The 6,344-nt window shown below is 41.3% G+C and overlaps 1 long non-coding RNA gene and 1 pseudogene across 1 annotated transcript in view; both read right to left on the bottom strand.

Annotated features, from left to right (window-relative positions):
* Nucleotides 1-6,344, bottom strand: part of LOC116071001 — an 80,404-nt gene that overhangs the window by 46,619 nt on the left and 27,441 nt on the right. The window lies entirely within an intron of this gene.
* LOC116071000 lies at nt 109-614 on the bottom strand (annotated as a pseudogene).

Raw genomic sequence — 6,344 nt, 5'->3', positions numbered from 1 at the left:
TTATAGAAGAGGTATCTGGGAAAATGAAACGTGGTAATATCTTTCCCGATGTTTCTCCGAATCCTTTTAGGTGCTGTTGAGGATCTTGTGGTAGAAGAGGTAGGAACCTTAGCTCTTGTCTTCAAGATCCTCCATGTCTACATCCTGGGAGCTTTTATCTTCTTTTGTTGTCTGGGCTGACTAGTCCTGGTTGACTTGGAGGGTACTTCCACTTCCATGGCTGCTTTTTCTTTCTGGGCAAGTCGGATCTGCTGCAAGAGTTTCCTGCGCTTCTTCCCAGATAGCGTGATGTTGGCACGAGCACTGGACGCCCGCTTCTTGAGGTGGTGCCTCGTAGTCAGCCCTTCGCCTATCACAGCCCCACCACCTGGCGCTTCCGTCGCCGATCGCTGCTTAACACCCTGCGGGCGCTTGAACAACTTCTTCAGCTCCATCCGGGGACGATTGATCTTTCCTCTGGGAGGAGCCATTGCTACACTCAGTGGCTCACTCCGAGAGCCGCACCAAGAATAGGTTTTCTAATAGATGGTTTTTATTTATTTCATTGTGATAAGAACACAGACTGTAAGATCTAACTTACTGTGCTCAACACAGTATTGTTAGTATAGTCAAAATGCATTTACTTATCTTTAAAACAAAGGTTTATCTCATTTTTATTTATGTATATGCCTATATGCCTATGCATATGTTTGTACATGTGTGAGTATAGGTACCCATGGAGGTCAGAAGAGGGTGTTGGGTCCCTGAAGTTGTCAGCTGCCAGACATGGGTGCTAGTAAACAAACTCAGTTCTGAAGAACAGTGTGTGTTCTTAGTGGCTAAGCCATCTCTCCAGCTCCGCATTTACTTAACTTGTATAGCTAAGATGTTGATATAACTGATATAGTTGAGGGTCACCCCACCCCCTCAGCCCCTTACCCTTCAGTTCTCACCATTCTTTATATGTAACCGTGACTCTGAGATTTCTGCTATCTCATGTCAAAGGAAACAAAAAAACTTTGATTATTCCTTATTTTACTTAACCATTTTCTGGGTCCATCCATACCATGACAAATGACAGGACCCCCTTCTTTCTCAGGCTGCACACACCTCGTCTTCCTTATCCGTTCCTCTTCTGATGAGTACTCGGTTGTTCCTTTACTTGACTAGCTTGAATGAGCTGAACACACAAGTTCAATTGTACCACTCGGGTCTGTATTCCAGTTCTTTAGGATAGATCCTTCTAGGGCATTCTTGGATCACGTAGTGGTTCTGCTTTTAATTCTCTCTGTTCCCTATCAACAGCTACTCAAGAGCTTTGATTTCCAGACATTATTTATATAGCTTTGTTTCTATGTAGCTGTGACCAAACTTCCTGACATGAAATGCTTAAGAGAATGTGTTAGCGATTTCCCTCCCCCACTGTGATAGAATCCCGGATGTATATCAAGAAAAGAGATTTAGGGGAGACTTATTTGGGCTCACAGTTTGAATGGTTACAGTCTATCACTGTGAAGAAGGCATGACTCTGGGAGATAAGGTGGCAAATGTTTCCCAGCTCCTTGTCACATGGTGCTGACCAAGGCAAAGAGTTTGAGTGGAGGTGTGAGCCTTCAAGCCCCACCTCCATAGTCTTGTATTTGTGAGCTAGGACTCACATCCAAACAGTTTAAAGCCTCCAAGACAGCACCACCAGCTGGAAAACAGATGTTCAAGCATTTGAGCCTGTGGAGGACATTTTACATTCAAATGCTAGCAGAGAGCAAAGGTTTATTTTGGCTCCTGGTTTCAAAGGTATCAGCTTGCTACAGCAGGAAGGGTGTGGCAGAGAAGAGTTAGCTGCTTGTGAGGTGGCAGTCAGGAAGTAGGGAGGAGGGGAGAATAAGATGTAGCCCCAAAGGACATGCCCAGTGATTTAGTTACCCCCCAAATTTTTAGAGCCTCTCAAAACAGTGCCAATAGCATCTGACATAAGAGCCCATGGGAGATATTTTACATTCAAGCAATGACACCCCAGATCCTCACCAACACTTATTATTGATTGTCTTTTTCTTTTTGTAATCACCATCTTAAAGGTCTGATCACCTCTAGGGTCATGCTATGCAATACTGGCTGGTCTGACATTTGCTGTGTCACCAGGGCTAATCTCAAACTTGTGGCAATCCTCCTGTCCTGAGTGGTGGCATTACAGGCATGTGGCACTATGCCCATTACATTCTGGTTTAGATTTGACTTTCTCTGATCATTCCTGGTGTTGAAAACTTTCCATATACTTGTTTTGCATTGCACATATTCTTTGGAAAAAATGTTTACTAGAGTTGTTCATGCATTTAAGAGTCTGATTATTTGCTCTTTGCTATGGCCTGTTCCCTGTGTATTTTGGATCTTGCCCTCTGACCACATATATGTCTGCAAGTGTATTCTCCATCCCATAGGTTCTCTTTTCACTTTGGCAGTTTTACTCTGAAGAACCTTAAGGCTGATGCCGTCCCCGGCAAGGGATGGATAACGACCACTCAGGCCACTCACGCAAAGTCTGCTGGCTGGCTGAAGGGGACAGAAAAGGACTGATGGACCTTATAGAGGACGTGACTGAAGAATGACATGCCTACAGTTCCCTGTCATTGTCCACTTCTCCCTCCCCTTCTTGGGTCCAGACCATTGCTTGCAAGACGACAATGGTGGGGGTGAGGAAGAAGATGCTCTGCTGTTTCTGCTGGCAAATTTTGGGAAGGCATGCTGGGTTTTTGTTTCCTGGATGTTGAGAAACAGCAAGAAAGGCGTTACTCTGCATATATAATCCCATCAGGCATGGCTTGACAATGCTGTCATCATTTGTGTGTCTCCTATCAGGTAATAGCTGCTCTGGCAACATTCATGAAACCAAGAGGACCAATGACCATCCTAGGCCCCTTTCTCTTCCAACTAGGTAAAAGGAGGCCCTTTCCTTAGTCAGCTCTGTGGATGTGGTCAGTATAAGCAAGCTGTTATTTCAGCACCCCAGAGGATATTACATACATTTCATTCTCTATATTTAAGTTAATTAATTATTTTCAGTTGAAAAATAGTTGAAAAAAAATTTTTAGGGGGTGGTAAGTAGATCCTGACAGTAAAGGACACATATTCTTTCTTTTGTATGTATGTGTGCATATGCCTCAAAATGGGTGTAGAGGTCAAAGGACAATCTCAGGTGTTGGCCATGCCTTCCACCTTGTATAGAGCAAGGTCTCTTGTTTGCGGCTGCACATATATATATATATATATATATATATATATATATATATACACACATATATATATATACATACATACATATATAACATACATGTATAATATGTATATAATATACATATGATGCATATATTACATATATATATATATAAATATGTATATATAATAACACATACATTATATACATACATATAATAATATACAGAAAGAGACAGAGGGAGGGAGGAAGAGAGAAAGCTGTCCCTAGAGATTTTCCTGTTTCTATCTCCTATGTTCCCATAGGAACAATGGATTTACAGACATGTGACATGTGGGTTCTGGGGATTAAAACTCAAGTCTTCCTGCGTGTATAGCAAGCACTTTACCCACTAAGTCTTCGCCTCATCTCCAAGGGTAGATATTCTTGGAACTAGCCTTTGAAAGGAAGAAAGATCAGGTACAACTATGAATACTGCTAAAAACAGTAACAATTACAATTATTGGTGTTGGTATTTCCTCAGATTCATATGTTTTTATTTGGAATTATAACATGTAGGGCATGTTAACAATGCCTCAACGCTTCATGTGTAGAGTTTAGTCACTGAGCTAAAATGAGGAAAAGCCATTATCTCCATTTTCAGTAACTGCTAACTAAATTTAACATTTTCTTCCACTTTGAATGTATGGACAAAAACTGCACCATCAACAAAAGTTCCCCTGGCTTCCTGCAGTAGATAGAACACATTGCACATGACACTAGAGTTGTAGCACAGTTCAAAACGCTTCTCATTAACAATATTCTGAACTTGAACGGACTTGCAGGTTGCTTCTTCAAGAAAATCTGAGCCCAACAGCCCAGAGGATGCAAGGTACAGAGCAATGTTGGGAGCCAACAATTTGGCTTCTGGACATTTCCACAAGAATAAATGAAGACATAGCTACATACGGACTTAAACAGGGTTATTACAAGCAAATTGATTCATAATGTCCCCCACCTGGAAATGCACCAAATGTCCATCAACAGTGGTAAACTCTGCATCATAATATATTCATGCCATGAAACGCAATGGAACAATAAAACAACCACTACTGATCCATGTAGCAACATGATGAAATTCTAAAGGACGCTGAGTAAGAGAAGCCTCACACAAGCTAGAGTACACCACGTGGCTTGCTTCTATAAACTTTCCAGCAGGATACATTTAAAACATCAGAAAAGTGACCTACTTCATGGTGCTGGAGACAAGAGTGGACTGGGAAGGGGAACAAGGGATTTCAAGTCATAATCATATTGTCCACGTATCTGAGAAAACTATGCCAAACACAGTCGTATATAGCTGTCAAAACTCACCAAAAGGGATGCTTAAATTTGTACACTTCCCTGTATGTATATTATGCCTCATGAAGAAGGAGCAGGGTAGAAGAAGAGAAGAGGAAAGAGGAAAACAGAAATAAGACAGCCTAAAATACAAACCAAACTAGTAGTTAACGTGATGCATAGTGAAGTGTGGAGCTTAACGAGCTTAAGGGTGGAGTTATACGAGGCTGGCACCGTCCTCTGAAATACGCACTGAATTTTAAAAAGATGTACTAATGGAGAAAGGGATGTTATGAGGAGGCTTGTAATCAAGAAAACATGTGAAGCATTAAGTTAAGAAATTAATTAAGAAAACAGTGTTCATTAAGAAGTCTAGCGGGAGGGCCTGGAGAATAGCCCAAGCAATAAAACCCTTGCTTTGCAAACATGAGGGCCTGAGTTCAATCCCCATAACCCACATAAAATAAAGCTTTGCATGTTGACGCAATCCTAGAACGGGGGATATAGAGACAGATGAGTCCCTGGGGCTCATCAGCCAGCCAACCTAGCCTACTTCAAGTATCTCAGGCCTGCAGAGAGACTGCATCCAAAGGAGGTGGATGTTGACAGAAGTTTGTGATTGTCCTCAAGTCTCCACATGTACACATACACAGATATTCCCATGTACACATACACATGTACCCCCCCACAGAAATGAACACACACACACAAGTGTGTGAGGACTTGTGATTGTCCTCTAGTCTCCACATGCACAGATACCCCCACATACAGATGTACCCATATACACATTAACACACACACACACACACACACACACACACACAAGTTTATAGCAAAGTCTAGCTGGCAGGTGTGACCCATATATAATTTTTTTCAACTATTCTATAGCTTAGAAACATTTGTAGCAAGGAACAATGTATTAGGTTAACCTCTTTCTTTTTTTCTTTTGAAGCATTTCAATAATATATATTAAAGAAAGCTACTTTGAAGCATACAAAGTATTCCTTGTTTTATTCTTATTTTATGTTCATTGGTGTTTTGCCTACAAGTAGTCTGTGTGAAGGCATCAGATCCCTTGGAACTGGAGTTACAGACAGTTTTTTGAGCTGCCGTGTATATAGTGGGAGTTGAACCCAGGTATTTTGGAAGAGCAGCCAGTGCTTTCCACCCCTGAGCATCTTTATCCCAAGTACTTCTCAAGAATCCCTAGTGTTTTAAATACACAGGTTTCAGTGTCGTACAGAGTATCTTCAACTCAGTGGTAAACATCACTCATGCCCACTGCAGACTACACGTTTCAGGCACTGTACTGGTCATGCATTCTGTCATGCAATAAAAACAAGGCCTTGCACTTATCTTTAACACAAAGCTCAGGTTGTGTTATAGTTACAGAACTTGCAGATGGCCACGAACTAGAACAAGCTGGAGTCCAAGAGAGATCATGTCTGTAAGGGTATTTTTTAATAGACTGTATTACTGAAATATGCTGTGAAGGTATGAGGACTCATATGTGTGTGTATGTGTGTGAGTGTGTGTGATGTATGTGTGTGTGTATCTTTATGTGTCTATATGTGTATGGATTTATGTATGTATCTGTGTGTTGTAGGTATATCTGTGTGTATATGTATCTGTGTGTGCATAAATATGTGAGTGTGTTTGATGTGTGTAAATGTGTGTCAGCTTGTCTATGTGTCTGTATGTGTGTATGTATATTCGTGAATGTTGTGAATGGCTGTGTGTCTGTGTGCATGTGTATATGTATGCATGAGTATCTGTGTGTTTACATGAATATGTGTGTGTGTGTGTGTGTGTGTGTGTGTGTGTGTGTGTGTGTGTG

Source organism: Mastomys coucha, unplaced genomic scaffold, assembly GCF_008632895.1.
Source record: "Mastomys coucha isolate ucsf_1 unplaced genomic scaffold, UCSF_Mcou_1 pScaffold22, whole genome shotgun sequence".
In the NCBI taxonomy this organism is placed as follows: domain Eukaryota; kingdom Metazoa; phylum Chordata; class Mammalia; order Rodentia; family Muridae; genus Mastomys; species Mastomys coucha.
The sequence above is the reverse complement of the archived record's forward strand: the minus strand, read 5'-3'. Positions and strand labels throughout refer to the sequence as shown.